The sequence below is a fragment of the Durio zibethinus genome, chromosome 20, assembly GCF_047325235.1.
Source record: "Durio zibethinus cultivar Kanyao isolate XHJ-2024 chromosome 20, ASM4732523v1, whole genome shotgun sequence".
NCBI classification, from domain to species: domain Eukaryota; kingdom Viridiplantae; phylum Streptophyta; class Magnoliopsida; order Malvales; family Malvaceae; genus Durio; species Durio zibethinus.
Window position 1 is genome coordinate 9539758 of NC_143181.1, and position 10172 is coordinate 9549929.

A 10172-nucleotide genomic window follows, 5' to 3' on the forward strand; every position below is an offset into this window, starting at 1 on the left:
TTTAATTAAGATTTTATTTAAAAAAAATATGTTGGTCGTGTTGGAACTTTTTATTCAATACCATCATCGTCACTTTACATAAAATTTCAATTTGAAAAGTAGACAAATTAATTGGCTATAAACTTGACAAATTAAAGGAAAGACTAAAATAATCCCAATAAAAAATGAAGACCAAAGTTCTATTTGTGACCAGCCAAAGTTAACTCTGCCAAACCAGAGATTTAACTTTCCACCATGAGAAACGGCTAAACTTTCTCATTCTTTTCTGGCTGCATGATTGTCGTAACGCAAGACAAAGTACAGTTAGGCTTCACTCTTCCATAGTTATAAATGCAATGATGAAGTAACATAAAGGACAAGAGAGCAAAGAAACCAAACCCCACAAAAAATATGTCTAAGTTGTCTCTTTTTCTCCTCCTTCGCTTCTGTTTTCTCTTCACCATTTCTTCATCTTCTACCAACATACCTCTAGGTTCAACTCTTCACGCTTCATATAGAAACCAGTCCTGGTCGTCACCCAACTTCACTTTCTCACTTTCCTTCATTCCTGTTACTCCCTTTGCTTTTGTAGCTGCCATCACCTATTCCGTTGGAAACGTTACGGTATGGTCAGCCGGTGATGGCACTGGAGCTGTTGTTGATTCTGGTGGGACATTAGATTTGCTTCCCACCGGTGCCCTCCGCCTAACTAATGGCTCCGGTACTATTGTTTGGGACTCTACTACTGCTAACAGAGGAGTTTCTCATGCTTCTCTTGATGATTTAGGCAACTTTCAGCTGCTTAAAAATGATGGTTTTCCAATATGGTCTTCGTTCGAGAACCCAACTGATACTCTCGTTCCTTCACAGAATTTCACCGTTGGTAAGATTTTGCGCTCAGGTTCTTACTCGTTATCTCTTCATGGATCAGGTAATCTTACTTTAAACTGGAATAACAGTGTAGAATACTGGAGTTTAGGATTCAACTCTTCCATCAATAGGAATTTGACTGCACCTAGGTTTAGATTGCGGTCTAATGGGATTTTGGTAGCTTTAGATCCTTCATTTCCTAGTGGAATGTTTATGGCTTATAGTGCTGACTATGGTGAAGGGAACGATGTGTTCAGATTTTTAAGGATAAACAGTGATGGTAATTTGAGAATTTATAGCGTTACTAGGGAGAATGGGAATATAACCCCAACATGGGTAGCTGTAACTGATCAGTGTCAGGTTTTTGGATATTGTGGCAACATGGGGATTTGCAGTTACAAAGATGTGAATCCGATTTGTGGATGCCCATCTCAGAATTTTGAGCTTATTGATGTAAATGATAGCAGAAAAGGATGCAAGAGGAAAGTGGAGATTGGGGATTGTCCACGGAATGCTACCATGTTAGAATTAGGACATACTAAATTTTTAACTTATCCACCTGAGGTTTCCTCTCAGACATTCATTGTGGGAATTACAGCTTGTAGAATGAATTGTCTTGTCAGTGGTTCTTGCAGTGCTTCCACTTTAGTAGCTGATGGAAGTGGATTTTGTTACATGAAAACGCCAAATTTTGTCAGCGGTTACCAGAGTGCGGTTCTTCCTAGCACCTCATTCGTGAAAGTTTGTGGACAAGCGGTTCCAAATCCATCTCCTTACCAAGAAACATCCGGGAATGATAACAATTCGCGGTTGCATGCGTTGGTTGTTGTGGTTGTGATTTTGGCCACCCTTCTGGTTTTGGTTGTATTAATGATTGGTTTTTGGTGCTGTTTTTACGGAAATAGTAACAAATTTGGGCATATGTCAGCTCAATATGCACTTGTTGATTATGCATCTGGTGCGCCAATGAAGTTCTCATACAAGGAGCTGCAACAGTCAACAAAGGGGTTTGCAGAGAGGCTGGGAGGAGGAGGTTTTGGGGCTGTTTACAGAGGAACACTTGCAAATAGAATGGTGGTTGCTGTGAAGCAACTAGAGGGAATTGAGCAGGGGGAGAAACAGTTCAGGATGGAAGTTGCAACTATTAGTAGCACACACCATTTGAATTTGGTGAGATTGGTGGGATTTTGCTCTGATGGCCGTCACAGGCTTTTGGTATACGAATTCTTGAAAAATGGTTCACTTGACAATTTCCTTTTCATGTCGAATAACGAGTCCGAAAAATCATTGAATTGGCAAAATCGATTTAATATCGCAGTTGGAACAGCTAGGGGAATCACCTATCTTCATGAGGAATGTCGAGACTGCATAATTCACTGCGATATAAAGCCGGAAAACATTCTCTTGGATGAAATTTACACTGCTAAAGTGTCAGATTTTGGCCTTGCAAAGCTTATGAATGCAAAGGATCAGAGGTACTTGTCCTTGGCAAGTATTAGAGGGACAAGAGGGTATTTGGCACCAGAGTGGCTTGCAAATCTTCCAATAACTTCAAAATGCGATGTTTATAGTTATGGGATGGTTTTACTAGAGATAGTGAGTGGGAGAAGGAATTTTGAGGTCTCAGCAGAAACAGAAGGTAAAAAATTCTCTGTGTGGGCTTATCAGGAGTTTGAAAAGGGCAATTTTGAGGGCATTGTTGACAAAAGACTAGAAGAAGCTGACACTAAGCAAGTGGTGAGGGCAATTCTGGTGAGCTTTTGGTGCATCCAGGAGCAACCATCCCAGAGGCCAATGATGGGAAAAGTGGTGCAGATGCTAGAAGGAGTCATTGATATTGAGAGGCCACCTGCTCCAAAAGTGGTTGCTGAAGGCTCCACGAGTGGAACAAGCATAACTCAGAACAGTAATGTCAGTGTTCTCTCAACATATGCAGCTTCCACCGCTGCTCCCTCTTCTTCTTCTTCTTCTTCATCATTCCTGACCATAGGAGTTTTGCCTCCAACATCAGAGAGTGATATGGGGAGGGAGTCTTCTTCTTTATTAGGCTTAGAGAAAACTCACACAGATCCCTACTCGTGATTCGCCCACATAAAACTGCTTTTCTTCTCTGCACCCAAATTGTTTTAAGCACTACAATCATTTTGGTAGATTCCTGTAAACAATCAAATCAAATTCTGCTGTAATTCTGTTTCTTAATACATTTTGAAATAAAAGATCCTGAAGCATAGTTGTGCATTAATTAAATTCTGCAATTTTCACTTTCATTTGAGACTAAAATTTGACAAATCTACCCAAGTTTCAGCAACTTTTATTCTGTCAACAAAAAGACCAAACATAGTCCATTGTTTCAATTCAAAGTAGTGCATTTCCGAACATACTGACAAGACAAAAAGATTTTACTTGAAGTAGCTAACACCTTTGAAAATTTTTGCCCTGCTGTGTATATAGTGCAATAAAATACCATTCGCTAATGCTGTAATAATTTGTATACATAAATATAAAAAAGATTACTTCATAAATTGTCAATTGATTTTAAGTTGAATGTTTATTCTAAAATTTAACATTATACTAGAACAAACATTTCCCTGTCATTGACCCTTTTGATAGATGTTTTATACCAAATTATGTACTCAAAAAGTTTGTTTCGCGTGATAGATCCATTGTTCCTACCTATAAAAAGAAATTATTAAAATAAAGATAAAATAAATCTTGCATTTATTAAATCAGAGACAATTTAAACACATATATATAATAAATGTCACTTTACCTATTAGCAATTGGTTTTAAATTAAGTGTCCATCTATGATATTGGAACAAGTATTGCCTCCATCACTAGTTCGCCTGATATATATATCCCTTCCTCCTTTTATATGTGTATATATATATATATATATATATATATATATATATATATATATATATATATATATATATATACACACACATATAAAAGGAGGAAGGGATATTGGTACCCCCCAAATGCTACCGTCACTCTAGGTGTCACAACCCTTGTTTTAAACACAAATCTATTTTTGTGGAATAAGGCATACTTTTTTAAATTAATATTTTTAAAATTTTTTAATTTTTACATATCTCTTTATAAAATTAAATAAATAATAAATTATTAATTTTTGTTAATGATAGAATTTTAAAATATCACAAATGAAATTAGTTAAACATGCCTCATATTCAATCTCGATATTTAAGGGTTAGACTTTTTTTTTTTAAAGTAAAAAAGCCTAAATATATGTAAATTGAGGACAAAATTTTGGACATAGAGTTTGTGATATATATAAAAGGCAAAACTTAAAAAATTGCTACTTATGAATATATATATATATATATATATGTAGAAAGATTCAAGAATAAGTTAAATGATTTAGATATGTTTTATATATATTTTTTAAGAGATGAGATTCTTTTCATAGTTATCTAAAAAAGGCCAACATTTATATAGATATAACAGAAAAATATGTATACATAAATTATGTCTAGTGACAAGTACGTATTATTGAGCTTATATATATTCATTCCATAATTCAAAAAGTTTGGACTTAAATTCATTCATGAAATATTTTTCACTCGTTGAAAGTATAAATTTTTTAGGGTTTAGGGTTCTTTTTCGTAAGAACTAGTAATTGATGTCTAGCTTCATCTTGTTTGTTACATTGATTTTTTATATTTTATTGAATTAATATTTGATTCAGTTAGATGTTAGAGTAAGTACGTTTTTTTAAATAGTGTAATATTAAGTAGAAAATATTAATTGTTGAATAGAAATGTTTAATAGAAACTCTTAAACAAAAACTGTAATCAAATGCTTGGTACTTGATAGCTACAGATGATTATTAAAAAGTTTATTCATAATTAGGATAAATAATTACTTTAAAAGTGTTGTGTCATACTATAGTAAATAAACAATAATCGCCAATCTTCATGTCATTATCGGTGATAAATTTTTTCATCCTCTTGAGAATGATTTGTTTCTAGCATTGTAATGCATAGTCCAGGGCTTGTTTTTTTCAAGAAGCAATAGAGTGATAGAAGAATAATTGTTTGGTAGATGTTTATGGAAATAGCTTAGAATATGTTGTAGAAACAATGTGATAAGAAATAGTTAGTAGAAATTTTGAATGTATGTTTTGCTATATTATGTGGTAATAGTATATGTATAATTGCTTACCAAGATGGGATGAGGATTGACATTTGTGTTGGTCATTAAGCAATGAAAAACAAAAGTATCACAATAGTCATCATTTTCATCTTTTGCATAGTAAGGTCGAGTATTGTAAGGTAAGTCACAAAATATAATAAGTATAAGTGGATTGAAATTAAATATAATGTATGTGAAATTAAGATTTTACCTTGTTCTTATTGTAAGACATTTGTTATTATGGTAGTGGATGATTCAAAGTGCAGGAATGCTTAAAAAATGTTAGCATTTTTGTACGTAAAATTTAAAATATTTTGATGTGCAAGATGATGTGCATTAACAAATTTGTGCCATCCATTTTGGAAGTATAATTGCCTGTTCATTTTTTGTCAATTCAATTTTGAATGGATTTGACAGAAAACCCTTTATGTGTACAGTTATTGGTGTTTGAAGGACCATTGACATGTATCGTTGAGTAAAGTCTTTTGAAAATTCTTGTTTTTATATATGTTTTGATATGAGAATAAAAAACTTAAAATAGACATGAAAAATTTTTTATGTGCAAATAAAAAAAAAGATCTAAGAAAAGTATCTAGAAACTTGAGTTTGTTCTCAAATTTATTTTAATTAAAATAAAAAGAAAAGAAGGCAAAATTTTTTTTTATAATTTTTAATTTTTTCTATGGTATCTATTTCTATATTTTTTTGAACTCTATTTTCAGCCCAGTTGATACTTTAATTGTTTTAATTGAAACTACAACATCTAACTTTATTAACTCAAATTATAGTTTCTTAATCAACTTAAACCACAGCTTTTAACTCCATTTCCAATACAGATAATTTTATGCAAATAAAGTCTAATTCATAGTCAATATGAATAAGTGTAAATTCTAAATGTTGTTGTGAATAAGTATAAATCTTTAACTCATGATTGTGAGTGAATATGAATAACGGTAATAGATATAGGTTAACATAATCTTAAACCCTAAATGAAATATAAAAAGGGAATACAAAAGGATTAATTGTTTACGATTGAAAGAAATTGGAATGTGTTGAAAATATTTTTACCAAGAAATTTTGAATAGTATCTTCATAAGTCAAATGCTTTATGCCGGAGATTTTTGGCCTTTTTTTTTTTTTGTGAGATGATTTATGAGCGGCCATGGGTTTTTTTTTTTTTTTTTTAAAGGATGATTGATTTTGATAAGAAAATTTATAAGCTTTGTGGCTTGTGGAGTTTGTTATTTGGTTTTAGCTATTTATGGATAAAAGTTGTTGGATATCATTAGGCTAGGTGATTTTACGGGTTTTAATGAATTTTGGATTTTGGTTTTGTTCTAAATGTGTTTACCAAAATAGTTGAAGAAAAAATTTTTTTAAGAAATTTTAATGTAACAAAGCCCATGGTTTGAGTTGAATGAAAAGTTTGTGTATATGGATCTAACAAAGTTTTTGGCTTGTGTAAAAGGGGTTGTGGTTTGAGTTAACTGAAAGGGGTTGGGTTGTATTTGTGGGATAATGAGTTTTTTTATTTTAGTATTAGAATTGTAATTTTTTTATAATATTTAATTTTTATAGGTAGAGTTGCTATAATAATATGATCTCTACCTATAGCATAAAAATTAAATATGTAATGTACCTGTATAATTTCCAAAGACCAATTAGTCTCTTTGCCCATTAAAGTTGCCTAGCTTTGTGTTTTTAACTTATAGTTAGGTATTATTTATATTGTATGAGCATAATTCAAACCACACAAAGTTTTTTAACTTGCTTTCCTAAGATTTAAATCCTAACAATTAGTTTAGTTAAAATATATATGGATGAAGGGATTGTAAAGATAATAAATTATCAGATTAAAAAAAAAAAAAAGCATGATTTAGAAAGTTCACTCACTCTTGCCAAAGTTTAAGAATAAGTTTCAATCCACCCATGGTTGTCAAAAGAAATAACCTAACAGAAATAATTGTTGTTATTACTGCTACAAAAGATTTGACAATAATAACCTACAAGTAAAAAAGAGTTAACTAATCCTACTATAAAGTAAAATAACTAAGCATTAATACATCATGTTTTTCAATTAACAACTTGCAAGTAATAACTTATACAAAACCTCAAAATATGGCTATCAGATGCTATTAAATTAGAGAAAATCAGGCATCTATATTTACATTAGAACCTAGTTTAAGATGAACTAATTGCCACATAATTTGCATTGATTTTTTTATTTCCTCTAGATCATTCCCTCCAACAAAAGTAATGACAGCCAAATTGTCTAATAACTACAGCGACAAACCAGACTATGTAAAAAAAAAAAAATTGGTTACAAATCTTAATACCAACAAATATTAAAGGGAGAATGAATTCTAATCCTTATTCAATTTCTTCATACTGAAGCTATTTTAAAAAATTCAAAACCAGATTTAAAAGCCTGCGAAAGAAGAGTGATTGATTCTTTAAATGTTTTTTGTGCATTATCTCCTAGACCAACAGTTAACGATAATAAACCTACAAAAAGAAATTATCAACTTGACTACTGGAGTCTTATGTTTTCTATGCAAGTGTGCATGAGTGTTTGCTAAGGTTATCAATTTTAAATATTCAAAACTAACCAATAGTAGGGGATGGTAAGGATATTTTTTTGGTTAGACCCTTTCTTGATACAATTCAAACATCGATGAAGTAATGTAGCAAATTTGGAGAACAATCCAAAATAACAATATGATCAATAGAAACACATAGATTCAAGAATTCAACCATATATTATGAATAGGGGTGTTCAAATTTCAATTTTAATTAAATTAACCGACTAAACCGATTTAATTTGACTAATCAATCAGCCACCAAATTAAATCAATTTAGTTTTTAAAAATAATTTTAGACAAAATTTGATTTTTAATTAATTCGATTCAAATTTTGAATTAATTGAATGTGTCGAATAATTAATCAAAATTCACTATCTTAAATGCACTATTTCAACTAATAGTCTATATGTTTTTTTGGGCTATTGACTATTGACTTGTTACATTAAAAGTAAAAAAAAAAATCTCTCATTTTTTTCTTTTTCATCTCTCCCGCTGCATGCCCGTATTTCTTGCATCTCCTTACTCTTTCATTTTTACCTTTTCCTGTTTTTCAGTTCCATTCTTGGCAAAGTCTAAAATTTTAGCGCCTCTTCTAAACTCAAAAGTCTTAGTTTCTTCTGTTAACTCTCATTCTCTCAAGAGTTAATAGTCTTTAGCCTTTCAACAATTGACCGATTTTGACCTCAAAAGTTCTTAGTTTCACATGAGGTTCTGAGGTTTGTTTGAGCATTTCATCTTTATTGTTTTTGCTATCATTTTTGTTATTTAAATTTATGCTAATTCTTTTAAATTTCATTGTTGTATTTAGGGTTTTAGTTAAGTTCTATTTAACTAGTGGGTTTTTTACAAATAATAATGGTTTCAACATTCTATTCATGCAATTGTAAGTTTTTTTTTTTTTACAAATTAATCACTTGTTTAGACATTTTCTGGTGAATAATTGTAATTTTTAAAAAATAATATTTACTAAATTAAGGGTTTAAATTTTAACACTTCTTTTATTTTATTTCTAAATTACAATCTCTTTTATATAAAATAAATAAATTACTAATGTCCTATGTGGGTATATGTAATTTTTATTGATTAATATACATTTATATAGCTTCTATCTTTGGTCAAACAATCAACTTTTTTGGTTTAATAGCACTAATACAAACTATTAAATTAGCTTTGTAAAAGCATTAGCTTAAATAAGTAATGTCATGATCAATGACTAAATAAAGTTGGTGATATTTGTTCTTTAAAAATTGATATTAAAAAAAAATTAGGTTAATCTTAGATTAGTGCATTAAAAGAAAAACATTACATTCTTATTTGAGTTGCAAACAGTGGTTGTTAACAAGTCAATATCAACAAAGATAGCTCGGTTGAAAACTATCCATAAGCTAATTTCTCTTTTCAATATGAATTGTGTGCTGAATAACTTGATTTATCAGTTTATATATAAATTGACCATCATTGAAATTGAGAGCTGATACGAAAGCTTGAAAGTTGAAAACGTATATTAAGATAAATTTTGGATTCATCAATTTTCTCCATTGTCTTTAATACTCTCATAAATACAAGAAAAAATAATCCAAATGGTCAAATATCTAACTTGAGAATCGTGTTATTGTTCATTTTAAAAGAAAGAATAATAGTTTAGCTTCTTGTAAGGCAATATTAAGGCAAATTTACCATAAAAAATAGATTTACTAGAGATTTCTTTTTCCTGCTGTGGACTTTGCTAAGAGCTGTGACTACTATTTGCAATAGTTTCTCTTTTTAAACTAATATTTTCATAAAAGAATTAGTATAATTTGCTCTTTTTTTTTTAAAGTTGTGTAGTTGTGTAATTATGATGCTTATGTATTAGTTAACTTGAGATATTCATCCCTTTTTGTTTGATAAAGAAAACCTAAAACCCATAATCCTAATCCTTGATATTATGATACTTGAATTTTATGTAATATATATTTTTTGTAGATGTCCAGTATGAGAGATTCTCCTATACTTAATTCTTACAATGTGAATGAATCTTCAAGTTTAATGCCTAAATCTTCAAGTCATCATAATATTGAGAGTTTAAGAGGGACAAAAAAAAAGCCATGAAGCCAAGATCAGAAGTTTGGACTCAATTTACTATGTTTGTTAATGATAAAGGTGAGTTAAAGGGTAGATACAATTATTGTAGTAAGAAATTTTGTTGTGATAGAAAGAAAATTGGTATTAGATCTCTAAAATATTATATGAACTTATGCAAACAAAATCCTAATAATCTGATAATGCACAAGCTCAATTAATTTTGCAAAGTAAATGTATTGAGGGTGAAGGAAATATCATCACTTGAAAGTTTGATCAATAGGCAACTAGAAAGAGTTTAGCTTGTATGATTATGATTGATGAGTTATTTTTTAAGTTCGTAGAAAATGAAGGTTTTAGAGCCTTTAGCCTGTTGCATGTCCTAGATTTCATGTTTCTTCATGATTTACAATTACAAAGGATGTTTATCATCTTTATTTAGATGAAAAATAGAAAATGAAACAATTTTTGAGACATCCATGTCAAAAAATATGTATAACCATAAACATATGAACATATTTGTA

The 10172-nt window shown here is 30.3% G+C and overlaps 1 pseudogene across 1 annotated transcript; it reads left to right on the plus strand.

Moving 5' to 3' along the window:
• The first annotated feature begins 94 nt into the window (after window positions 1-94).
• Window positions 95-3104, plus strand: LOC111315758 (G-type lectin S-receptor-like serine/threonine-protein kinase At1g34300 pseudogene; annotated as a pseudogene). Its single transcript, XR_016330822.1, has one exon. The product of XR_016330822.1 is annotated as a G-type lectin S-receptor-like serine/threonine-protein kinase At1g34300 pseudogene (transcript).
• Window positions 3105-10172: the final 7068 nt, after the last annotated feature.